The sequence below is a fragment of the Ambystoma mexicanum genome, chromosome 9, assembly GCF_040938575.1.
Source record: "Ambystoma mexicanum isolate Mex_15411 chromosome 9, UKY_AmexF1_1, whole genome shotgun sequence".
Taxonomy (NCBI): Eukaryota; Metazoa; Chordata; class Amphibia; order Caudata; family Ambystomatidae; genus Ambystoma; species Ambystoma mexicanum.
Genome location: NC_090931.1, coordinates 727,507,431 through 727,533,679, shown reverse-complemented (window position 1 = coordinate 727,533,679; position 26,249 = coordinate 727,507,431). Strand labels below are relative to the sequence as shown.

At 49.1% G+C, this 26,249-nt stretch overlaps 1 protein-coding gene across 11 annotated transcripts in view; it reads right to left on the bottom strand.

Annotated features, from left to right (window-relative positions):
- Positions 1–26,249, bottom strand: part of GULP1 (GULP PTB domain containing engulfment adaptor 1) — a 2,063,281-nt gene that overhangs the window by 634,639 nt on the left and 1,402,393 nt on the right. The window lies entirely within an intron of this gene.

Here is a 26,249-nt window from a genome sequence, read left to right as displayed (position 1 = left end):
AGATGAAGACAAGAGGAAAACGTATTAGAAGTCCCACAATTAATAAGTCAGGAGTGATGGCTGCACCACGGAAAAAAAAGGTGACGAAAAACATCATTTTTGCAACATCAAGTCAGCCGAAAATGAAGTCCTAGTTCCTGGGTGGAAAGCAGGGAGAAGAATCCCCTGGTAACATAGCCAATCACCCTTTGTGGGAAATTATAGAACAGGACTCAATAACATCTATAGATAACAATTAACTCATTATTGAATCTCTGCCGAGTTGCTTAAAGGCATTCTATGGCTCCGGCAGAATTCGAGCTGGATAACTTGAAGTCCTCCAATCTTGCCTGCGTGTCTAATTTGGAGAATTGTAGGACTTCTTCGGAATCTGCACCGGGGGAGAGTGATGACGAGGAAGAAAGTAGTGAAGGGTGAGAAGGAGACACAGACATTGCCAGGAAAGGGAGCCAGCCTCTCAGTAAGAACAAAGAACTGGACTCCCTGGAAGCAAAAACAGACGCACTCTTCCAATTATGTGCTAGGATGTCTGAACAACAAAATTCTACAAGGGACGAATTGGCGCAATTAACGCTATTTTCGAAAAATCCTAACAGTCCCGTTTTTGAAGAGTTGAGAAACCAAAGGCTGGAGCACACAATAAGTGCCACATCCTCCCCGAGGAAGAAAGTGGTGGTGCAAGAAAGTGCCTATGTCATGGCTGAATCAGGCAGTGGCGCATTGGAGGTCATATGTGCAGAACTGTCTGTACTTAATTCCCCGGAATCACAACCTAGAAAATTAAGGCAGGTAAAAAGGGGCTATAAGCACCCTAAGAGCCCTAACAAAGTAGCAGATGAGAAAAAGTAGGAAGTCAGGCCAAAGTAGAAACAGCAAATCAGAGGAAAGGGGGCGTACTTCATTTCCAAATCTTTGCCGGACGGACAGTGCAGAAAAGTCTTTCTGAAGGGCCCAATGGACGGATGGGTTACAAAAACGTTGACCCATCCTCAAAAAAGGGTCATTCTTCTCCGAGAGGTATGGTTGGAGAAGACTCTAGTCTCTGGGCATCACAGCAAGTATCAAGTGGATAAAAAATTGTCGGAGCATCATGTGGGAGGTTTAGAAAAAATATCACTGCCATCAAGGAAGGCGATTAAACCACAGGTGCTTTCAAAGCAAACAAGTGTAAATAGTGCAACATCCCACGATAAGGATCAGCCAAAGAAGGCGACCCTCTTGACTTGGCCGTACCGAGCGGTGCAGCTGAGACCACCCAGCATGAATAAGGAGACCCAATGGAGTGATCCAGTCTGGTGTGCTGGTTTAATCCACATCAAGTTTGTGGAGAAAAATACGATGTCGCTCGGTCCTTTTTTTAATAGAACTTGGCATTTGGAACTACTCCATGTGATACCGGACCTAGTTTTGATTTCATCTAAGGATCTTGTAAGAATTGAACTTGCCCAAATTGGACAGTTTGGACAATTGGGCAGTGGCTATGTATGTGTCACTTGTGGTGGTTGAGAGAATTTGCAAAATTGTGGGGCCCTGAGTCAGTTGGGCTTTGACATCCAGGTCTTTTTACCAGAACTGCCAGAACCAAGGGATTATCAGGGAAGGTATCCTGTCACCCAGTATTCTGGTGATAGGAAATGGGATGTTAGAACTCTCCCCATGAGGCAAGGGGGAAAGTGGGTGGACATACCCGCTCAATGGCAATGATGGGTTGAGACGACTGTTCTGCCCGGTTTCTCCATTTTATCTTGGAATTCAAGAGGGCATGGATCCTTTTTGCGTAATCCAACATCACTGGACATTATAAGATCTGTGGTTTGTTTCTGCCTCCAGAAGACAAGCCTACGTGAAACATATCTGATGGATGGTTATAGGTTGATTTTTCGACTAGTGAATCCTCCCTTCATTGGTAGACCTGAGGGGGATCTCTGTATCTGGGCTCATACCCCCTTTAACTTGGTTGAATTCACTCAGGGTGCCCCTAATCTGAACTTTCTGGCAGCAACTTTGACAAGCCCGGTAGAGAACCCCCCCGCCCATTTTGGTGGCAACACTCTACGACCTGACCAGAGGGTCTAATTCACGAGGAATCATCAATGCCATGACAGAATTGCTAAGGGCTTGGGTGGCTAAATACCCCAGTGCAATGGTGTTTATTACTGGGTACTTTAATGTGGACTGTATACTAAACCAAAAGAGACGACAGAAAACGGGCATGAGCAAAAGGTGGAGGGGTAAGGGGAGGGATGAGGAATGGCGGAGAGCATTGGCCGATTTTGACCGCGCGTACATGGAAGTGGGCTCGCACTCAAACTCGACCACATGGTCAAATGGACTGGTTAGTTCACAAATAGATTTTGTGTTTATTAATGCACAGGTGGGCAGACTAAACCCGTCATTGGAAGTTAGAGTAACGGAAGCTAGTGACCATGCAATGCTCATACAGCCAGTCGGAGCTAGGCTGAGGAGTGGGTTAGAGGTTAATGTGGGTGGTAATCGATTGCGCCAGACAGCTAGTACGATAACAAAACTAAATGCCCAACTGAGAGGTTTTGAGGAGGGAGAGGGAGTCAGATGCAGGATTTTACAGAGGAACTAGTTGGTCAAACATTATGATATGGCATTTGTAACGCGCCTATACACAAGTGTTTCAAGGCGCGACGAGGCAGGGGGGGGGGACAAGGGGAAGACAGACAACAATCCTACTAGGCCAGGTGTCATTCAGATCGCGCAAGTGCAGGGGTGGGGGGAAGGGAAAAGTGCAAGGGGAAGGGGAGGGGGGGGGAGTGCAGTACAAGGTAAGTAGCGTAAAAAAAAAATAATAAATAAGGCCAGCTGGTGGCAAGTGCAAGGTAGATGCAGAACAAGTGCTGGGAAGGGGGGGCTGTAAGGATACAGTGACAGTCCCGCAGTGCAGGGGGGTGCCAGGGAGGCAGTGCAAGTGGAGAGTGGCTGGGCCCTGGACCGAGGTCACTGAGAGTGGCCCAGTTGCAGATTCAGAGCAGATTCAGTGAAGAATTAAAGCTGTTCAGCAGGGGAGAGGGCGAGAGAAAGCAGAAACAAAGAGGAAGGTTTTGAGGTGCTTCCGGAACCGGAGGTGGTTCTCCTCAAGTTTTAGGGAGGCAGGGAGGCTGTTACAGAGGGAGGCCCCTGCTGCAGAGAGAGATCTACCCCCAGCTCGTTGCTTCGAGAAGCGGCTGACCCTGAGGGAGTTGGAGACGGATGAGCGAAGGGCTCGGGAAGGAAGATATTTAGGAAAAGAGAGTTGAAGGTATTTGGGCCCCAGGCCCCAGAAGGCCTTGTGGACAATGCAGAGGGTTTTGAACTTAATCCTCGCAGCCACTGGGAGCCAGTGTAGAGATTTCAGTCCTGGAGAGATACGGTCCCTGGGCTTGAGGCCAAGGACAAGTCTCGCAGTTCTGTTCTGGATGAGTTTCAGAGGGCAGAGAGTGGAGGCAGGCAGATTAAGATAGAGGCTGTTACAGTAGTCCAGCTTTGAGAGAACCAGGGCTCGGGAGACAGTGAGCTTCTAGGGGAAGGAGAGGAAGGGAAGAATACCTCTGAGGAGGTGCAGCTGGTAGTGTGACTTCTTAGAGACGTCTGATATATGAGGAGAGAAGGAGAGTGTGGAGTCGAAGATGACCCCAAGGTTTTTTGCCTTGCAGGTAGGAGCAGGAAGGGGGCCAAGGGAGGCCGGCCAGAGAACTGCAGGGAAGGAGGGAGTGGGTGTGCCGATAAGTAGAATCTCAGTCTTACTGGCATTAAGGCAAAGGTCATTGGCGGCACACCATTCCTGGATAGCAGACAGACAGTCAGAGATGAGGGAAGGAGAGGAGGAGGCCGAGGGTAGCCTGAAAATGAGCTGGGAATCGTCCGCATAGCACTGGAAGTTGGGGCAGAGAGCGGCGATGCGGAGGGCAAGGAGTGCCAGATACTGGTTGAAAAGCCAGGGAGAGAGGTTAGATCCCTGGGGAACACCACAGGAGGAGAAAAAGATGTCAGAGAGGAAGGACCCCAGTTGGACCTGGGAGGGTCGATTGGAAAGGAAAGAGGTCAGCCATGCCAGAGCCTGACCAGTGATACCCAGGTTATCACGGAGACGGTTGAGCAGGATGGCATGGTTGACAGTGTCAAAGGCAGAGGAGAGATCGAGTAGAATGAGAACACACGGAGTGTTGGAATCGAGGTTCGAGAGCAGGTCCTCACGGATGTTCAAGAGAGCAGTTTCCGTGCTTCTGGCAGCTCTGAAGCCAGATTGATGGTCATGAAGACTACCAACAGATTCAGCGTGGAGGTTAAGCTGGGAGATGGCCAGTTTCTCCAGGAGCTTGCCCAGGAAGGGAGTAATGGAGATTGGGCGATAGTTAGCCGGGCAGGAAGGGTCGGAAGAAGGTATCTTGAGGAGGGGGTGCACAAGGGAGTGCTTGAGAGGGGAAGGGAAGACTCAATGTGGTCCTTGATGGTTTTGGAAGAACAGGGGTGAACCTGTTTAGACGAGACTTTCATAGATTGGACTTGTCTGGAAACCTCATCAGCAGAAAAAAGTGGAAAGACAGAGAAGGAGGGAGGAGGGGTGGCTGCAGAAGGGCCAGAGGAAGAGCCGGGAAGAGAGGGAGGGAGGTGAAAGGAGGAGAGCGAGGACAGGATGTCCTGAGTTTTTGAGATGAAGTGAGAGGCCAGTGCAGTACAGAGGGCCTGGGAGGGGACAGGAGAGGTAGAGACTGCAGCAGGGTTGGCCAGCTCCTTGCAGATTTTAAAGAGTTCGGCCGAGTTGTTTGATGCCTCAGAGATGCGGGCTTGGATAAGGGCTCTCTTCTTGGTGAGAACGGAGAGCCGGTATTGCCTTTGGAGCAGGCGGCAGGCCAGTTTGTCAGAGGATGAACATGAAGCACGCCATTTCCTCTCTGCCACACTGCACTTGCGTTTTAGGGTGATGCGATCCGAGTCATACCAGGAGTTACATTTGGCTTTGGGCTTCAGGCGGATTCTCATGATGGGGGCAGGGATATCAAGAGTATTAGATATAGCAGAGTGGAGTATGGAGAGGGCTGTGTCAGGGTGGGAGTCAGCCGAAGGGGGAGGCGGGGGCGAGAAGGTAGCAGTAAAAGCCTCAACTGACACGCGCTTCATGGGTCGGATGACCGAGAAGGTGGGTGGTAGTGAAGAGGGTGGCTTTGCCTGAGGGGTAGGGAGGGTGATGTGGGAGGATAGGAGAAAGTGATCACTCCAGGAGAGAGGAGTGGAGAGAGGGACGGAGAGGGGAAGGTCAGAGGAGATCAGAGCATCAAGAGTGTGCCCTTCAGAGTGAGTAGGCCCAGACAGGAGAATAGAGAGTGCGAGAGAGTCACAGAGGTCACGAAAGAGACCAGTGCGGGGACAGGAGGCATCGAGGTGGATGTTGAAGTCACCAAGAAAGAGGAGTTGAGTGGTTGAGGACAGGAGTGAGGAGGAGAGGTCAGCCCACTCAGAGAGGAAGGAGGAAATTTGACCAGGTGGCTGATAGATAGTAGCCACGGTAAGGGAATGGCTAGGAGAGAGAGAGAGTCGGCAGACGAGACAGTCAAAAGAGGAGTAGGTCTGCGTAGGAGTGACAGTGGCAGGAATCCACTCAGGGAAGATAAGGGCAACACCACCCCCTGCACGGTTGGGCCTGGGCACGGAGAGGATCTTGTAACCGTCAGGTAGGAGTGTGTCAAAGCTGGTGGCTCAGCTGGCAGGGAACCATGTCTCAGTGAGACCGAGGACGTCGAGGTCCAGTTCCTCAAGAAGGCGACAGATATCAGAGGAATGCTTGATGGCAGAGCGAGAATTAAGAGTGGCAATGTGGAGAAGGTTGCCATCCTTGAAGAACCTCCGGGGAGGGGTACAGATCAGAGGTACGCCCTGCGGAGGTGTTGGAGAAGGAGGTGAATAAGGAGCACGAGAGGGGGCAGGGAGGGAGGGCAGAGGCAAGGTAGCCGAGGACAGAGGAGGGGGGACAGCAGGAGAGGAGAGGAAGTTGATGAGGCGTGGGAAGCGTCTATCAAAGAGGTGAAGGTTGGCCTGAGGGCCTTGAACCAAGACAGTCCCATTAGCGTAGACATTAATGATGGCCTTAGAGGAGCGGAAAGGGGCCAAGCGGACATCCCAACGGGTGCCACCATTAATGGGAGAGGAGGAGAAAGGAGAGAGCACAGAGACCATATGAAGGGTCCATTGGTCAGGCGAAGGCACGAAAAAGAATGTCAGTGAGAGTTTCCTTGGAGCTGGCACTAGTGTAGGTGTCAGCGATAGGGAGGCCTGGGTTGGAGACCAGGATGTCCTTTTTAAACTTTTTCCTACCAGATTTAGTGAGGAGAGCAGGATAGTCAATGGAGAAGCAGTTAGAGAAGATAGGCGCGATAGAGAGCACCATGGAGTAGGAAGGAGTGGGGTGGGTGGGAGGGAAGACAGACGAAACGAGAGCACGCAGACAGGAAGTGAGCGGCAGGCAAGTTTACCACATTTCAGAGAAACAGTAAATGCGTATTAGGTACAGGGCCACCTAAGTTTGAGAGTCCTGCGAGGGGAGAGAAACAACCTAGTTTACCGTATTTCAGAGAACAGTAAATGCGTATTAGGTACAGGGCCACCTAAGTTTGAGAGTCCTGCGAGGGGAGAGAAACAACCTAGTTTACCACATTTCAGAGAAACAGTAAATGCGTATTAGGTACAGGGCCACCTAAGTTTGAGAGTCCTGCGAGGGGAGAGAAACTACCTAGTTTACCACAATTGTGGAATACAGTGAGGCGAAGGCACCATGCAGATGAGGTGAACCAGGTGAAGGAGGGGTGGGCCGGGGGAGCGGAGAAGCAGGTGAAGCTGGCACCTTGCGTCCCCTGCGGACACCTGCAGACACACAGGGAGCTGCAGCTGAGGAGTCGCCCTTGGCCTGGGGCCCTTAGCCACAGGGGGCTGTCGGGCAGAGGGCTGCCCAGGAAGGGGGAGGTTATAGGCAGAGGGAGAGGAAGGGGAGGGTGGGGTGGGGGGCAGGGAGGGGGGAGGGAGAGGAGGACCAGGAAGTGGGAGGGGGCAGCAGGAGAAAGGCACACAACGCGCACAGAGCGCGAAGCAAGTTAAACAGAACAATTACAATATTAAATACTCACAGGGCCCAGGCAGGGCTTCCAAGCCTGCAGTTCCCTCTGGGCTACCGGCGACCGCTCTCCCACGCACCGCTGAGCAAAGAAGCGGGCGGGGGAATGGCCGTCGAGTAGGCCAGAAAGGAACAGCAAGGTAGCCAATCAGAGGGGGGGGTGGGCGGGCAGGGAGGCGGGAGGGAGAGGAGGACCAGGAAGTGGGAGGGGGCAGCAGGAGAAAGGCACACAACGCGCCCGGAGCGCGAAGCAAGTTAAACAGAACAATTACATTGCTTAACAGGGGTTTATCTAAACAGGTAGGCACCCAGAGGAACCTACTTAGACCCACCAATCGATACGATCCAGTGATTGCCAGCAGAAAGAGAGTTAAACCTAACCCTTCGGTGCATAGGTAAAAACAATGATTGTACTGAAGCTGAAAAGATGGAACAGATTGTTAAATCCAAGAGATAGTACAAAAATTGGGTAATAAGCCATTGTTACTCGCTAAATGACGATGGGTGGAAATTCATAAACAGATTAATTAAGACCAATGACATCAAAATATTCTGGTATTGGCTAGGCAGCACTCAGCGAAGGTCTGAAACTTGTAGGGAGTTAGTGACGGTTACAGAGGGAAAATCGGTCGATTTCATAAAGTGACATTTTGATGGCCCTTGTAACATGCAAGTGTCCTCCAGACCTATGGCAAACACAAAGGTAAGTGAATACCTTGAAATGGTGGACTTGGAGGCAAAAAATTGAAAATTGAAAGTTTCCTCTGCAGTCGGCCCAGATGGCCTATTGAACCTTGTATTTAGGGATGACCCCGCACTGTGGGCCTTTATTTTAGAACAGTGGTACTCTCAAATCAGTAGTACGGGTAGGACTCCTGAGTCCTGGACCAGTTCTATCCTAATCCCAGTGTTCAAAAAAGGCCATCGTGAATCACCAGGAAATTATCAGCTTCTAGCCATTTTTGATTGTAGCAGGAAACTATTTGCCAATATATTATTAGAGATGCTCACTACCTGGGTGGTGGAAAAGGGTCTTTTGAGTTACCACCAATTAGGTTTCAGGAAAGGTTGTGCAACTACTCACGTCATTTGGACACTCATGAAGTTAATATCTGATACCCACCTTAACCCCGATTTGGCATTATATGCTTGCTTTTTAGATTTTTCATCTGCTTTTGATAGCGTGCACATAGACAAATTATGGGAAATGCTGGAGTAGTGGCAAATCGATCCACCGCTGCTTTACTTCATTAAAGCACTATATAGTTCCACGGAAGTGAGAATTTGCCTTTCTCAGGATGGGGAGTTAAACTGTCTCCCTACAAGGAGGGGATTGAAGCATTATTATATTAATAATGATTAATAATAAGTTCTGTGTTCAATGCCAGTTTCTGGACTACAGCCATTTCCATGGCGTTCAAATTCAAGCATTTTTTAAATTTAGCATTATCCGCCAAACTGTGTATATCCTTAGAAACTGCATTATAGAATGTATCTATGATATTGTCAGTAGGAAACACTGGAGTGAAGCAAGATTTGTTGGTCAATTCTTTAATATTTACATTTTGTTGTTCAATATTCAGATGTCTAAGAATATCATGTACACTTTTTTCACATTCCTGAGTTCTGTCTTCTAATGTCACCAGCACGTGTGTAGTGAGCATAGTCTGCGATGACATTTTTACCGGTGGGGGTACAGTCGGTGTTGCTGTAAATTGCCGCACTTTGGTTACAAAGAATAGTTTAAGTTTAAGGGGGTAATTCATAGATTTCAGGTCAGAAGCAGTGCACGTGAGCAGCGCAGAGATGGAGCGTGTGCCAGCGTGTGCCAGCCGTGTGCGCTAAACAGCATTCTGGCGCACCGCGTATTCATGGATTTTCCAAGCCATTTTGAGCCCTGGTGCAGCGAACATCTCACAGCGCCAGTTACGCCCCCAAGAACGCCCCTAGTGCAAGGAAAATCCATCGAAATCCCCAATACGGCGCAAAGGGCTGCGCTAACCCTGGACCAGCTTATAGGGCTGCTACACTGTAATCGCGTGAAAAACTATGTGTACCCCGCTCATAGCAGCCAAAACGCATGACAATGTACTCACGCACCCCCTTGAATATGGGTACCCCACTCGAATATGGGTACCCCACTCGGGGCAGTGAAATGGCGTGCTAAACTCCCTGCGCACCCCTCAGAATACGTACACCTCGCTCGCACCAGCAAAATCGTGTGTAAAACTCCCCGCGCACCCCTCCGAAAAAGTGTACCCCACTTGTGTCAGGTAAATTGCATGGAAAAAGTCCCCCCTGTGGTGTGGGCTGCCTGTGGGGCATGCCCTGGGGTGATGGGCTGCCTGAGGGGCATGCAAAGGGTGGATGGGCTGCCTGCGGGGCATGGGGAGGTTGAATGGGCTGCCTGCAGGGCATGGACTGGGGTGATGGTCTGCCTGCAGGGCATCATTTCTGACCATGCCCTGCAGGCAACCCCTCACCCATGACCATGACCCGCTGGCAGCCCATCACCCCAGACCATGACCCACTGGCAGCCCATCATCCCTGACCATGACCCGCAGGCAGCCCATCATCCCCTACCATGCCCCACTGGCAGCCCATCACCCAAGACCATGACCCACAGGCAGGTCAAATGGCACCATGCACTTCGGAGCCCCGACTCATGTCCCCCCACCCCACCCCCAGTGACGGGCACCTGCCAGCAGGCCCTGACTCATGTCCCCCCACCCCACACCCAGTGACGGGCACCTGCCAGCAGGCCCGACTCATGTCCCCCCAACCAACACATAATCACAATCCAGACCCATGCCCCTTATGGCCACCCAAATCCCACCCCACACCACCCCAGTCTAAACACCCAACCAAGCATTCCATCCACTCCACATTGAAATCCCCATGTCATGATAGATCCCCAAATAACCATTATGCCCATTAATACATGTCAGTCATACCCACACAATGGCGACACATGACTGAGAAAACCCACATTGTGAGATGCAGGAAACCAATGAGAGAAGACCACACAAATGAAGGAAAAAATCAAAATGTATTATATACAAAAGTGAATGAATGAAACAAAATGACACAATAAAACAATTAATAAATACAAGTCTGGATCTCCAGAATAAAGTAAAAAAATGAATGCTGAAATCAATTAAATCCAGGTAAAAATGGCTCCAAAGCGTCCGTCCATAAAACAAAATCCAAAGTTTAAAAAAAAACATTCCTTCATAATAAAAAAAAAAAAAATTAAATAAAATCAGGTCCATAACTATATACAAATTAAAAATCAAGGGTCCATGAGCCCAACAATCCAAAGGAAACCTAAGAAAAATCCTAACTAATAAATAACTATTTACAAAAAGGCGGGGCACAAGAGCCTCCAGCATACGGATGAACCCAGCGCCAGTGACCTGTCCTAGTAGGGTGATGCAGTCAAAGAGGTATTCAAAATTACGTGCATTGTCCTCACGAGAACCCTGCACGTCATCCCGTATACCACGTTGACGCAACGCCATCCTAAGTAGTAACTACAACACGGTCTGCAGGGAGAGGAAGGCCAGTTGTTGTATGCGCATCCCCTCCCTGAACACGGACTGGACGAAGGCATCCCTGCTGGTGCGGGATGATGCAGTCACAGGATCGGGGACAGGATTACACACAGGCACCTCGGCGGCGGCCTGTGCTGCCTCATGTCCGTGGACTGCACCACTAGCACCAGTGTAATCCCCCCTCCAGGCCCCGTGATTGGGACTTCCACGGCCTCCTCTTCAACCGAACCCCCCACCAACCTGGCTGACTCCGTGCCATCTTCCTTCATAGGCCCCTGTGGGTACTCAGCTGCACCTACTGCGGCCGAGGAGTCCACCTCCAACCTCCGCCTCTTAGACCTTCCCTCGGCAGCTGCGGCCATGGACGCGGCACCAGACTCCTCACTCCAGGAAGAGATAACTACGTGGCAGGAGAGCTGGGCCTTGCGTCTCCGGCTGGCGGTGGGATCCCTGTCGCTCTGCTCCACAGCACCGTCTCCGCCCTCTTCTTCAGTCGACGCTGCAGACAGGGAGAGATAGAACACAGGCATCAGGGCACTGTACAATGGTTGGATACAGACATGGCAGTTGCACATGAGTGGCAGTGTCAATCTTCACAGATGGCATCACACTCCCCCACACTCATATAATTTGAACACACACACATGCACAAATTAACTGGAATTGTGCAGTAAGCAGCAGCATCCATACACACACAACAGCATGAACATCCAAAGGGTGGTATGATGCCACAAGCAACATGGGGAGTGCGGAACACATGCACACACACCAACAGACAGACATGCATCTGTACATCTCCACCACCTGTCACAGTGCAATCATCGGCAACTATGTCACCTCTGCCAATCCGGTTCCTACAGGTCTGTGTCACATGCATCCATGGCGTATCACAGTCGCACTCAAGTCAAACACACACACACACATGTATGCCATGCACGTACATGAAGGTGGAACCAGCATCCATGTGTCACGCCCCAACCATGCCATAGTACATTCACAGAAATGCTTACATGTGTGCGTCTCCACATGCAGTTGTGCATCATGATTTGGAACACATACACCATTGATGTGCATCACACATGACTGGACTCACATTCAGCACGGTCATGTCCCTGCACATGCACATCCATACATGACCCTTTTCAGACATATGTCCAAGCTGCACACTCCTGGAAAACCTCAACATGCAATGCCTCCAAAGAGTTTGCATAGACACTTACTGCTCGACGCCAGACAGGTCTGCCTCTCGAGGAGCTCGAGGTGAAGCACTGCATTAATGCGTTCCAGAACCCTCATGTTGTCGGTGGTAAGGTGGACCCGGCGCCTCACTGTATCCTCTGCTTCCAAGAGGCGCCAGGCCTTCCTGACGGTCCTGGACCTGAAGTCCTCCCAGCGATTACAGACTTGTGGTAGGTCGTGGTTTGCCACCCCCTCCACGTTAATGGCAACCATGATGTCCGTCCAGATCCTCTCCCGTCCATCACTGTCAGCGCGTGTTCTTCCGAAGAGGGCATCATAATGCACCAGGACTTTCTCCACCAGGATGCCAACTTCTCCTGCAGTGAAGCTGGCAGCTCTCTGCTTCTCTGGCTGGGGGTTGCCAGTGGTCTCCGAGGGTGTTTGCCCCGACATGGCAACCCCCGAGGCAGGTGTGGGTGGGCAACTGGGCCCTGGTGCTGGGCTGTGGAGCGATGGAACTGCAGTCGGGATTCTTCTGTTCCAGCAGGAGTGGTCACAACTACTGAACCCCTGCAGATGGCTGATGTGCAGGCACCAAATAGCAGGGCACGTGGCCAGCAGGCAGGCAGGCAGCAGCACATGGCTGGTGGGAGTCGGCTCGGGTCTCTGGGGGGCAGGAAAATGGCCTTCTGGGTAGGAGCATGGTCTTCTGTGTGTTGTTGCGTGGCCAGCTTGATACAGAGTGATTTGATATGTGAAAAAACAGCACGTCAACGTGTAATTAGAGGAAAGGTCCTTAGCGCGTAAGCGCATAAGTGGCATGCACGCATGGGCGTTTCTGTGGGCAGGGTTTAAAGGTCTGCTTAGGACGCCATTTTCTTGTACGTGCTTTTTGTGGAGAGCAAGCAGGTGATGCTCGTACTTCTTGTCGGTTCAAAAGTGATTACTTCACAACGGTTGCAGTGTGTACTCCTTGTTTACTGAGACAGCGTTCAATTCTTCTTTTGGCGGGGGTGTTGCCAAGGCGCCCACGCGTGTCTTTTTCACGTTCTTTTTTTTACAGGCAGACGGTGAGTTGCGCATGTATTTTTCCACTGTGGTTGCCCCTGTGTGTCGCGTACCCATTCAGAGGTCATTGTAGCCTGCGTTTAACACGCGTATGCTTTTTTTGTGTTTCTGGGTGCCACAGCGTATTGCAGGTCCTTAATTCCACGCACGTGGGCTACCGAGGGGTCGCGTGCATGTTAAATTTTGTTTTTGGGGTGTGTGAGCGTTGCGTGACCCGTCACCCAAGGATGGTACGGGATGACTCACATGCCAACTTCTATGCCGCAAAGCCAAAGCTAAAGCCACGTGTGGCGGTGAAAGTTGCTGTCACCAGGCCACGTGGATCTGGGGCAGCAATGTCATCTGCTGCCCTAAGTAGCCAGGGTGAGGAGGCTGCAGGGGCAGCTGTAGCTCAATCCACTCCGGCTCTGAGTCACCCAGCCCGGGACAGTGTTTGTCCCAGATCATCACACCAAGGCAGTTGTGCCACTTGGTCCTGGCAACAGCACCCAGCAGCCAATGCATGCAGTGAGACAATTGGTCATTGTGCCATTGCCTGCTTCCAGTGCTCAGTCCACCTGCGCTTCAGGCCCTACTGACCCGAGTGGCGTAAGCCACTCAGGGTCCGCACCACCTCTCAAGAGGAAGAAGCGTGCTCTTGCAGAACAGGCTGGGGCCACAGACACGGCTCACCCTTACGTCACGTCAAGGAAGCGTAGTTTCAATGATGTGGAACTAGACGCACTTGTGGGCTACGTGTCGTCCCATGGCCGCGAGATGCTGGTGACTGCAGGGTGCAAGACTACGACTGCTCAACGTAGGGCCCACTGGCAGTGCATCGCGGACCAGACTAGTTCCCTTGGATTTGTGAAGCACACAGCTGATGATTGCTCAAAGCGGTGGAATGACCTCAAACGCAGAGCAAAAAACAAGATACCTTCCAATTATGCCTCTCCTCTGGTGATTGGCAGTGGGTCTCCAGCAGAGGAGGATGAACTAACAGAACATGAGGCAATCACTGGAGGGTTCCTCACAGATGATCCGATCCAAGGCATGGGAGACCTCTAAGATCTTGAGGAAATGTCTGGTGAATGGCCATGTTTGTGTGTGCAAACCATGTGTATGTTACTTGGGTTATGTGTTCTGATTGAGTGCGAGGTCAGGCTGTGTAGTCATGACTGCTATATGTCATCCATGTGGTGCCTCCAAAACATCCCCCACCCTTGGTTTTGGGTTTCACAGTATCCTTACTGACCACACAAAACACTTTGCACCTGATGACTGCACTTGCCCTTCAACTGGCATCATGCCACAACATTGCTAATACTGTGTTTCTTTTAATTCTACCTGATTGATGGAATCATTTGCATGATAAACACACTGTTTTGTGCCGTTCTGGCACAAATTCACCATACTTCAGACATAGATTTCACCCCACAATGCATTTGTTGACTTTTTATGGAAATGATTTCATCAATCAGGCTGATTGACATTTGTGAACCTACACATGCACTGCACACGATCACATTAGAGCCCTGTTTGATTGTTCAACATGACAATTGACTTGTGTCATGTCCAAGTGACCTACCATTGATGTTTCCATGTGCCTAACGTCACTGTATTAGTACACACTGGCGTAGTTGCAGCGTGTGACACACATGTGTTTTGTCACACTCTTTTGCATGTTCTATTTCATGATGTGCATCTCACATGGATGGGGGACAGTACTGATTTACTACCATCTGGGTGTCCTTGTCAATTCTGCCATGGCTATGCTACGTGCCATCTGTGTGCTGGCATGTGTCATGTTTGTGGATTGTCCATGCCACTCACAGCCTAATGTGTGATGCAGGTGCTATGCACCATGCAGCACATGTGTTGCTTTTCAATTTTGGAGTCCTCAGTCTCTGGTTTTAGGGACCCCTTCCACTTCATTGCCAGTGCATGCATGCCAGAGTTAGTGTCATGTGTGGCATGTATCATTAATGTATTCAATGTGTAGATTGTGATGCCTGTGTGTGTCGGCTATGCTGTTCATACCTGTCTTCATTACTTTTGTTTTATTTTTGTGCAGGTATGAGGCACTAGATGCTGATGCGGAGGAGGAGATGGCACAGGGATTGGAGTACTCAGACCACCAACCAGGCACCAGTGGAGGACATGGGGTGGTGGTGCTGGAAAATCCATTAGTCCTACAGATCTTCCTGTCCACGGGTGTCTCTGGGTACACCTCTGATGACCTCTATGCCTCAGGTGCTGAATCAGACATTGAGACAAATGTCCCGTCGCAGATGAGTGATTCTGGCAGGGATGCTGTTCTGTCCAACCCACCTGCACTGGGGGTAGACCCCTGAATGGGGCATTCAGTGTTGGAATATCCGCCTGCTCCTGTTCCTGGGACAGCAGATCAAAGGAGGAATGCAGTCCTGCAGCCTCAGGCAATGCCAGCACAGCAAGGTGCACATCACCTTGGCTCAAACAGGTGTGGTGTCTGCCAACACGGTGGCCAGGCAATACTGTGTGGGAGAACTCCATTTATACTATTGCAGCGCAACAGGGGGCATTGTGTGAGATGATGGCTCAGGCCATGGATAGGGTGGCCACTTCCATTATCTCCCCTGAATGGCAGGTGGAGCTCCAGCAGCAGGCAACAGAGTCCATGTGCTGCTCACACAGGGAGGACATGTTTGCATTCAACAGGGACAGACGGGCTGAACTGGAGACTCTGCGCAGAGCCATATCTGCAGAGTCACAGGCCTCAGGGATGCCCTGAGGTTAGAACACAGGTCCCTCAGAGATACTCTGGGTGCACTTGAGGTATCCTAGAGCACAAGGTCAGAACAGCAGCTGGAGCAGCTAACACGCACATTCCTCAGCTGAGCTCCAGGCAACCCGTGAGGAGAACCAGGCATCACAAGAGGCCTTGCAGGCAGAAGTCTGTGCTACCCGTTAGGTGCTGCATGGGGATCTCCGGACCATCTGCAGAACCAAACCTTTCAGACCCGCATGCTTGTTGTCATGGAGGAGCATGCCAGGGCTTTGAGTGGTCTGCCTCCCATACCACGCACACCTTCTAATGTACCACCAGAGGCTGATGACAGTGATGGCAGTTCTCCTATAGGGTAGCCGTGCAGGCCATGAGCCCATGGAGTTTTTTTTTTTTCTCAACATCTCTGCATGTGGGTGTTGGGCTGCACCCTGTACCTCTTCCCTCTGGGGTGCCCCCCGCCCCGGTCGACACATGACCATTTTTGATTTTCTTTGATTTTTTTTTTCTTCATATTTCATTCACATTTTTCATTTTAAATTAAAATTTGATTTTTGAATTTTGTTTTTTTATTTTGATTTTTCAGTTTATTTTCATTTTCCTTTCAGATTTCATTTGCATTTTTCATTTCATTTTTCTTTTTTCATTTAAATTACATTTTTGCATTATCATTTTGATTTTTTTCATTTTCATTTTCATTTAATTTAATTTTTTCATATCATTTTTTAAATTTACATTTCCTTTTTAGTTGATGACCATTTTATTTCAGATTGTACATTCATGTTGCAGTGTGTTGTCCAAAAATTGTGGGGTATTAAGCAACAAAAGTCGGTATCCGTTGTCATGGCAACGGTTAAGGTGCCGCGACCCGTGGATGAATAATATTCAGGGAGGCTAAGTCACATAGACTTAATCAGCGCCTGGTGTTGGATGGAATGCCTGTTAGGTGCATATAAATCAGACATGTAAGAACCTGTTCCTATGGAGATGGGAAACGCGGACTGAATCCAAAACAGAGTAGGTTCTGGTCACAGCGGGGTGGCTGTGGGCCTTGAGGTGTGTGAGGTACCCCTAGTGTATGCAAGTCAGTCACCCATATGTGGAACTGAGATACCTCTAAGCGGATCTCATGCAATAGGCGCCCATTGTGACACCTACCGACTGGCACATTCAGCCTCAAGACCACCATTCTGTCATAAGTCATTCCCCTTCTCAACTGTTTTTCCTGTTTGCTTGTGACCTTCTTTGGTGATTTCTTTCGCACGGTCCGGGATTTGTATAAACCTGTGTGCTGGTCTTCGGATTCCAGCGTGAGGATGATAGTCCATCTCCAGGATACGTTCAGATGCCCAGGACGGGAACCAGGAAGGAACAATGTCTGAGCTCTGAGGCACGGAATGCCATGACCCGAGCACAGGCGAAAATCCAGGAAAGTTCAAAGGTAAGTTTTGAGGAAAGGAAGGAAAGGAGAAGGATTCAAGGAACTGGGAAACAGGATTCAGAAGAAAGCCCAGAGCGAACTCCGGCAACACACGTCCAACTACAGTGAGCGGTAGCGTTGAGACGCGCAGAGCCACGGGGGCGTGTCTGTTTAGTGGTAGGCAGAGCATGGAGCGCAAAGACTGGCAAGCTGCGTTCCGTATCAGGCGGCCATGTTGGGAGGATTACTGCATTCAGTCCTCTATGGGTCAGGGACCACGAAGTCCAGAATGGACGCAGGCGACGGTTCATGACAGTATGCCTCCTCTGAAGCCCGGCTCCTCCGGGTTTGCCTGGATGGATACGATGGTATCTTCGCATCAGCCTGGGGGCATTCATGTTTGACATGGGTTCCCAGGTGCTCTCACTGGGAGGATACCCTTTCCACTCGACCAAATATTGTAGTTGACCACGTCGGTACCTAGAGTCACAAATTCTGGAGACCTCATATTCGAGTTGGTCATTGACAATCACTGGGGTAGATCTTGGAGCAGTTCGAGAGGGCTGAACATATGGTTTTAACAGAGAAGTGTGGAAACTGGATGGATCCTTTTCCATGATTCTGGTAGTCAGAGTCGAAAGGCCACTGGATTGACGATTTCTTTTATAGAAAGGGTCTGTAATACCTGGGAGACAATTTATTTGGTCGTAGGTGACGAGGAATGAGTTTTGAGGACAACCAGACCTTATCGCCTATTGAATAGGAAGGCACAGGTCTTCTTTTGGAGTCAGCATAAAGTTTAACCTCTCTTCGGGCCTTTTCTCTGTGTTCCTTAGCTTCTTTGTGCACATTAATTAGTGCTTCAATGCAGGAATCAACTGCAGGAGCTGGGGTGGGGTGTGGAAGAATGGACGGCAGGACTGAAGGATGAATTCCTTGACTACAGAAGAAAAGACTGGTTTTGATAGCTGAATGATCCAAATTGTTGTATGCAAATTCAGCCACAGGTATTAAGAGTGACCAATCATCCTAGACCTTGGTGGCGAAGCAACGAAGATATTGTTCCAGAGTTTGGTTTACTCGTTCCGTAGCTCCATTGGTCTGTGGGTGATAACCCGAAGACAAGGCATGTTGGATTCCCGGTATACGATATAACTGTTTCCAGAACTGGGATATGTACTGGGGTCCTCGCTCAGAAATGATCTTGGATGGTAGCCCATGAAGCCATAATATGTGTTGTAGGAAAATCCCAGCAATTTCGGATGAGGATGGTAGCTTGTTTAAATGCATAAAATGAGCCATATTTGTGAACAGATCAACGGTAACCATTATGGTGGTGTAGCCTCTGGAAGACGGTAGTTCCACGATAAAATACGTGGCAATGACTTCCCAGGGTCTTGTTGATATTGCTGGTTGGAATAGGAGACCTGGTGGTCTTTTATTGTCATGTTTGTTCTGATTGCAGACTGCACAAGTCTGGACATGGATCTTGATAACTTCCTTAAGCCTTGGCCACCAAAATTGTCTTTGTATTAGATGGAGGGTGTTGGTGATGCCACGGTGTCCTGAATGGAAGGTATCATGACATAGGCTTGTGATCTTTTGTCTCAGTCCAGGAGTAGGGATAATCTGTGGTAAGTTCCTGCATGCCTGGCATGAGGTCTTAAACCACAGCTTCCACCTCTGTATCCATATCGTTCTTTAGGCATCTCAATCGGTCACAACTCTCTCCCATTCTCACCTGTTTTTCCCTGTTTGCTTGTGAGCACCTTTGGTGATTTCTTTCGCACGGTCCGGGATTTGTATAAACCTGTGTGATGGTCTTCAGATTCCAGCAGGAAGATGATATTCCAACTGCAGGATGGGTTCAGATGTGCAGGACGGAACCAGGAAGGAACAATGTCCGTGCTCGGAGGCACGGAACGCCGTGACCCAAGCACAGACGAAAATGCAGGAAAGTAAGAAGGTAAGTTTTGAGGAAAGGAAGGAAAGGAGGAGGATTCAAGGAACCGGGAAACAGGATTCAGAAGAAAGCCCCGAGCGAACTCCGGCAAAACACGTCCAACTACAGCGAGCGGTAGGGTTGAGATGCGCAGAGCCGCGGGGGCATGTCTGTTTAGTAGTACGCAGAGCGTGGAGCGCAAAGACTGGCAAGCTGCGTTCCGTATAAGGCACCCATGTTGTGAGGATTACTGCATTCAGTCCTCTATGGTTCAGGGTTTCATGAATACCCAGATTCGCCCCCTTCTGGACTGTGTGGTCCATGATGCACTGCGGCATAAACTCTGCAACTCATCCAAGATGGCCGACGAGTCAGAACCATTTCGGTCTAGCCTTTGCGTGCAGTCGCCAGCTTCCTAGAAAACCGGAACGCCCCCGCGGCTACGCGCGTCTCAACTCTACCCCTACGAGTTACTAGACGTTGTTTGAGTTCGCTCTCTGCGCTATCATGAATTCTATCTTCCTTCTTTGTTCCTGGGACCCCCGACCCCCTTCAATCCTTACCTTCCAATATCCCTTTCCTGAATTTATTGACAATGTTCCTGGAAATCGAACGTTACCGGCTTGGCAGCCGGCTTCTACGCTGGAACCAGAGGACTCGTGTTCCAGCCTGTACAAGTCACAGTCAGTGAAAAAGAAAGAAACCTCATCCCGGAAGAACACAAGCAAGGAGGAAAAAGGTGAGAAAGAAAGAAGCTTGTGACACAGGGACCATGAAGTCCAGAATGGACGCAGGCGACGGTTCATGACACATACCTACTACTCCCATAGGTAGGTGATATCTTTTTATTAGACATCCTGTGATTCATTCACTTTGTTCTTTGTGGAGCTTCCCCTCACCACACCTCTTTACTCCTGCAGCACCTCTGAACATCCAGACTACACAGTCTTCTCCTGTCCTGACGAAGACCCCAACATCAATAGGCTCACCAGAACTCCCATACGGGGCCAAAACACCGGGTGTAGACACCATCTCCTTCAAAGCACAGTGTTATCCACTCTGACTGTTGAATGCAAACGTTTGTACTAGAGACTTGCACTTTCATCTGTTCATCTGTTTTTGACCCCTATCGCCCCCCTTCTGGGAGAGCGACAGTAACTTGTGTATTATTGTCCACCGTTTAGAATGTTGAACAAGAATACTAACTTGTCTGTTGTTTTTTGTCTTATGATACAAACTGTTATTGCTTATGTTCCTTTTAATGAATGATGTTCAGTATTATGTCAAAACTATAGAAACACATCAAAGACTACTTATACAATGCTTCTTGTTTTTGAAATCGAGGTGTCTGTTCCTCTGCTTGTCTGTACTTTTGATGTGTGAATGCTCTAAATGAGCAGTAACGGCGAAGCGCCTGATCAAATTGTTGCTCTCTCAACCCTTTCACTTGTGTTGTATAAACCCTTAGGGAGCACTACAGAAGATTAAGACTACAGGTATGAGCAATACATCCCCTTTGGTATCAGTCTGTACCACAAAGATTTAGTTGGTAGCTGTGGCTAAGCAGTCAGACCTATCTCAAGGGGGAGATGAGCAGTATTCAGGGTTTACACATTAGGACTACACTACTACTATCAAAAAGAATATATATATTTATTTTACACACTCTGATGTTTACACACAAATCACTATTATAAAAGCAAGTTAAATCAGTCAACAAAAGTATACACAACTCCCTATTTAAATTGTAGACAAGCTTGAGCAAGAGTGAACACTGAGCAAAACGACACAGGGAAAACCAAGCAGAAATGGCACTCTATCAATTTCTCAAAAGGGAGGGAAAGGCCAAGTTATGCAGGAATATACTCTTAAACACACCAGCAACACTTCCCAAGAAGATTGTGAACAAGTTAGGCAAGGCAGTACTTTAGCATGTATAATACTGAGGTGGAAACCGAGCAAAATGGCACTTCACAAGTTCTGAGAAGGAAAAGGTGGTTATAAGAGTTAGGTGCACCAACACATTTCTAGGTAAGAAACAATCTAGTGAAGGCAATTGTAACAGATTTAGCCAGAGTCAATAGGCCTGTGCCAGAGTCAGTGGTACCGGGCAAAGTGCCCAGGAGCAAAATGTTCTTGTAGCTGCAGTCAAGATAAACAATTCGAAAAGGTAGTTGCAGAAGGTGAAAGACAATGTTAGATGATAGAGGCGGCCAACCCAGTAGGTAGGTAAAGGATTTAAACCACCTTCAGCAGTACCCAATGGAAATGGAGGCCTGGCGGAACAATGTACCTTAAAATGTAGAAGAGGCTCCTGCGGTGGCGGTAGTTCCTGGCAGTTCCTGTAGTTCGGGAGATCCAGCAGAGAAAGAGAGGCTCTCGTCGTGGAGGAAGGTTTGAGTCACTGCACTGCCCAGGGATGAAAGCAGCCGTGGTGCTGCACAACGAAATAAAAGGTATGCTCCTTTAAATCGTGGTCCGGGTGGACTGGTGCATGGCTATCCGGTCTCCTAGTGCTTGACACTGGCGATTCAACCAAGGCAGGTCCCGGAAGGCAATTGGCGAACTGGTTGGCCCCACCAGCTCAAGGGAAGAAGACTCTTGCAGGTGAAGATCTTTTTGAGTCGTTGGAGAAAAGTGGTGAGGATCTGCAGCAGGGCTTCACCGGTGGTTCAGTCGTTGCAGATGTCTTTGGCTTCTCTCCTCTTTGACTTCTTAGTTCCAGTGGTGACATCTTGTCCTCCAGTCCTCAGGACCCTGCTTTTATGCAGCAAGACCCCCATTCATACAGCCTAGCTGTCACTCACACAGTGGGGTGGCTCTCCTGGCGGGAGAACCCACCAGCCTATCAGGGCAGAGTGCGAATTGGGTTGCGTAGGCAACCCTGTCCAGGGTGCCTATTACCCCTCCCACACATCCTGTCTACTCCAGACTCAGTGGCGCCGAAAGGAGGGCTTCTGTGCAGAAGCCCGCCAAAAGGACGAACAAAGGATCCCCGACCTGGGTTAGGACTATAGAGAAAGACACAGGAAAGAAATGAAATTAAAGTTCTGGCAATAAAAACCTACCCGAGTAAAGTTAATATTAAAATAAACCGGAGGTATGTTAGAGGCTGTCAGTAAAAGTGGTAGCCTCGAACAATGGGAAAATCCCATAGGAAAATATTTGTTGCATATTTCCGGTAGTAACCACTGCCACCAGCCAGACACTTTTGAGAGAGGGACTGTACGGTACCCCCTCGAAAATGAACACGAGGGAAAAACTATTAACCCTTCCCAGTACCTCCATAATAAGATGAGTTGTACTGGTTTTGTTCATAAGATTTGACTAGTAAAGTCAATGAGGAATTTACATGCCATGGGAGACGGTAGTCAGTCCCAGGGTCTGGAGTCTATGTTTGGGGGTCGCTACAACACCCCTGTGGTGTGGCACGGAGGGTACTGTGTACCACACATGAAAAAGATGATTCCTATGAGGGTGAGAAAAACCCCATAGACCATAAGCACACAAGATAGCCTAAAACACACACTAGCAATCTGCCTAAGAGTGGGAAAAAAGGGTCTCACAAAAATAAACCCCTCAAACCCAGCAAAGCCGCTGGGGGACTCTATAGGTAAGAGAAATTAGCCATAGAAGAGAATACTCCCTAACATGTTGTATGCAGTACACTTCCACATTTACCTACCAGCAACACACTGGAGATGGAAGGGGTCAATGTGCTGCCTTTGTCAGGTTGTGACACTTGCACTACTTTCATTTTTTCCTGTCATACGTTGCCACTTTTGGGTCCTGTATTAATGTTTTGTCTTGTTGGTAAGTATTTGTTCATGTGTGCTGTTCTTTTTGCATTGGTGAGAGGCAATTGTCTCTGGCCTGTTTCCATTTGGGATGGTGCACTTTGTGACACTTGTGTCATGTGTTGTGCATTCATTTGGTTGCTTTCACGTTGCATGCCATGCCATGTTGTGTTCGGTAGCTGAGATGGGGTTTGGGAGGGTTTGGGTGACATGCCACTATTTGTGTGTACTATTTTGCAAGGGGGTAGTCCTTCATGCAGCATGAGTGTGTGCCTTTTACTGACACAGCATGGGGTCTGCTTAAGTAGCTAGGGATGCACACAATGTAGCACTTCCAGGAAAACAATCTCAGGGTGGTATGGTTGTGACAGATGACTGTCCCTTTTGTCATCATCATCAATTATCAGCTGGTATGTGCCAGGCCTGTGTGCACTCCGCAGGCGTTGGATTTTTGCCACAAGCTGGGAACGGGCTGCCTTACCACGTGCCCTTTCCCCTCCCATATGCAGCGGCCGTGCATGTGGTTAGGAATGTGGGGGCAACACCATGTCCACTGGCATGCCCCGCCGGGTTGCAACGTTGTGCAGGACACATGCTGCCACTATGATCCTGCACACTACTGGGGGCGCATATAGCAGCTGCCCACCAGAGCGGTCAAGGGAGCAAAAACGTGACTTCAGCACTCCGAATGTGCGCTCCACTATGCCCCGGGTTGCAATATGGGCTGTGTTGTATCTTATCTGGGGTGGTGTGGTGGGGTTCCGTATTGGCGTCATCATGTAGGTGCTCAGAGGGTAGGCACTGTCCCCTGGGGAGGTGATAATGGTTTTCATTAGTTGGGTTTTCCCATTTCTCAGTGTCTGACATGCATGCATGTGCAGAGGCATTTGTACTCACCAATGAACCATGTGTCGCCATGCCTCCCAGCTTCCAGGTCCTGGTTTAGGGGTAACATTCTGAATATAAAACTATCATGGCTGGACCGCGGATAGTTGGCATATACTGAGGTGATGATTCCCTTGGCATCACATACAACCTGCACGTTGATGGAATGCCAGTGCTTGGGGTTTCGATAGATGTGCTCAGTGGCCCTGGGAGGATGTAGAGCCACATGGGTGCAATCAATGGCACCTAGCACTTTGGGGAAGTGTGCCACCCCGTAAAAGTCCTGGGCCACGGCCTGCCTTTCTGCAGGTGTTCTGGGCATGTATATGTGCCTGCGGACTGAGGGGCGTGCAGTATTGATCGCCAAAACCTGGTGTAGGCAGCGTGACTGCGTGGCCTGTGAGACGCCCCTAACTATGGCACTTGTCCGCTGAAATGACCCAGTAGCCAAGAAATGCAGTACATTGAGCACCTTTTCCAAGGGACTCAGTGCTTGGGAACACAGGGTGGGTGATGTGAGGTCATCCTTCCACTCAGCAACCAGTTTTAGGATGATTTGGGGTGGAAACCTGTACCTCCCATAGACCTGGTCATCAGGCATCCCAAAAAGGCTGGTCCTGGGTAAAAAAATTCGGGGCCTCGCTATCCTCCTCCTCCTGCGGAACGGTATATTCATCGTAGCGTATGAGCTTGTTTGTTGTTTGCGCACACTTTTATGCTGCGCGGGGCTGCTTATGCCTGCTTCCTGCTGGTGTATGTGTTTCCAGATTAGCGCGTCTTTTGTGGCGCGCAGGTTTCCCCTGTTCGATTCCATGAATACGTGTCGTTAGCGTGCGTGTGTGCGTTGCGAGGATTTAGCAGCGGTGCTTCCCCCGTAACGCCCACATTTTCACATATTGTTCCCCATTCCGCATGTTACGACCCCTTTTTAGGTGTGTGCGCTGCCCTGTGTGCGTCTTCACTGTCCATCTTGCGCACAGCCTTTGGGATGTTGCAAGGACGTGTGCGCCACACGCAGTTTCGGCACACATCTCAGGTAAGCCACACACAGCGCATTCCATGAATCGACAAACGGCTGCGTGCACAGCTTAAGCACGTGTGTGCTGCGATTTTCACGCTTGCGCTCCCCTTTTCAGTGCACATTAATTCCATGAATTTTCCTGTAAGTTTCCAAACAAATTTAAATAGGTTGATTTGAATCTCAACAAAATTATTAAAGCCGGAAGGGGCAAATGACAAACCCTTGTTTAGAACTGATCGTTCTTCCAAAGAGAGTCGATATGTAGATAAATTGAAAACCAGGTCGGCCCCACCATGTGTTCTATTGTTGCTGGTGTGACCCTCTCGTCACTCGATGTGGCAGCAGCGGGGTGTTTCCGCCTGTGATGCTGGCCACCCCTGGCACCCCTGGGTTTTTGCCTGGCGCTGATATATTTGAAATGACAGGAACCTGAAACATTACTTGTTTCATAGATGCCTGTCGATTCACCTTTTTGAAGCGCCAGATCTGTTCCAAAAAAGTTGCCTGAGTTGATTGATCTGTACTACTAGGAGTTGTTGACAAACTATGCTCTGTATTATTTGCACCAATAGCTTGTTGATCTGATCACTTTCAGTAGCTGAACTCGTTGAAGAAGAGGCCACACTGCCACTACGTGATCTAGACACCTCATCATATTTGGGTTTGTAGGTGTAAATTCTGTTATCATGATAGTCTCTATCATCTCTTGAAAATGTTCTGGATTTACGTAATTTTACATCATCTTGATGATGCCGAAGAATGGCTTCACGTTTGGATTTTCCACCGACCAAACTAATTCTAAAAGTCTGATTTACTTTTTGCATCAAGCTACAACAAAGACCTTTAGTGGACCACGTGTCATTTAGGGCCATGTCAATCCACTAGCAGCCCGGTGTCAGGTAGAGGTGGGGGAGCCAAGGCTAGATTGAGCCTGGTAAATGCCTGTCTACGGCCGATCTTGAGTGCCTTTGAGGACTGTAGCAAAGCCAAACATCACCTGATCTTCTGTGATATCACAGTGTAACTTAAAGTGACACAGCCACCATTGACAGTTAAAGTTATAAGGAATGCATGCAATGAGCTCCTTGCACACAGTACTTGTTGATCTCTTGCCAATAATTGCATGTTGGTGCAAAACCAAAGGTGCAATGGGAACATGTGTGATCTGAAAGCAGCAAAACTGAAAACTGTGCATCCAGGAAGCCTGGCTTCCACTCTTGGGCAATCCAGTGTAAACCAATCTATCTAAATGTTTCATATTTCATGTATCTGCCATAATTGGGACTGCAATTCTGATGAATGTGCACTACACAAAATACTGCAATTATAAATAGTGTATTCAAATATAGTATCTGCTACAAAGATAAAAACAGATATTGATCATTTATAATGTGCACATTACAGGCTGAAATATGCCTTAACTTGCTGATTGCTCTATCACCTATGAGCCATGTTTCTCTCCTTCTGGAAAAAGTGGAATAGATGATGTACTATACTGTTTGGTGGGCAAGGGGGTTTGCCTAGGG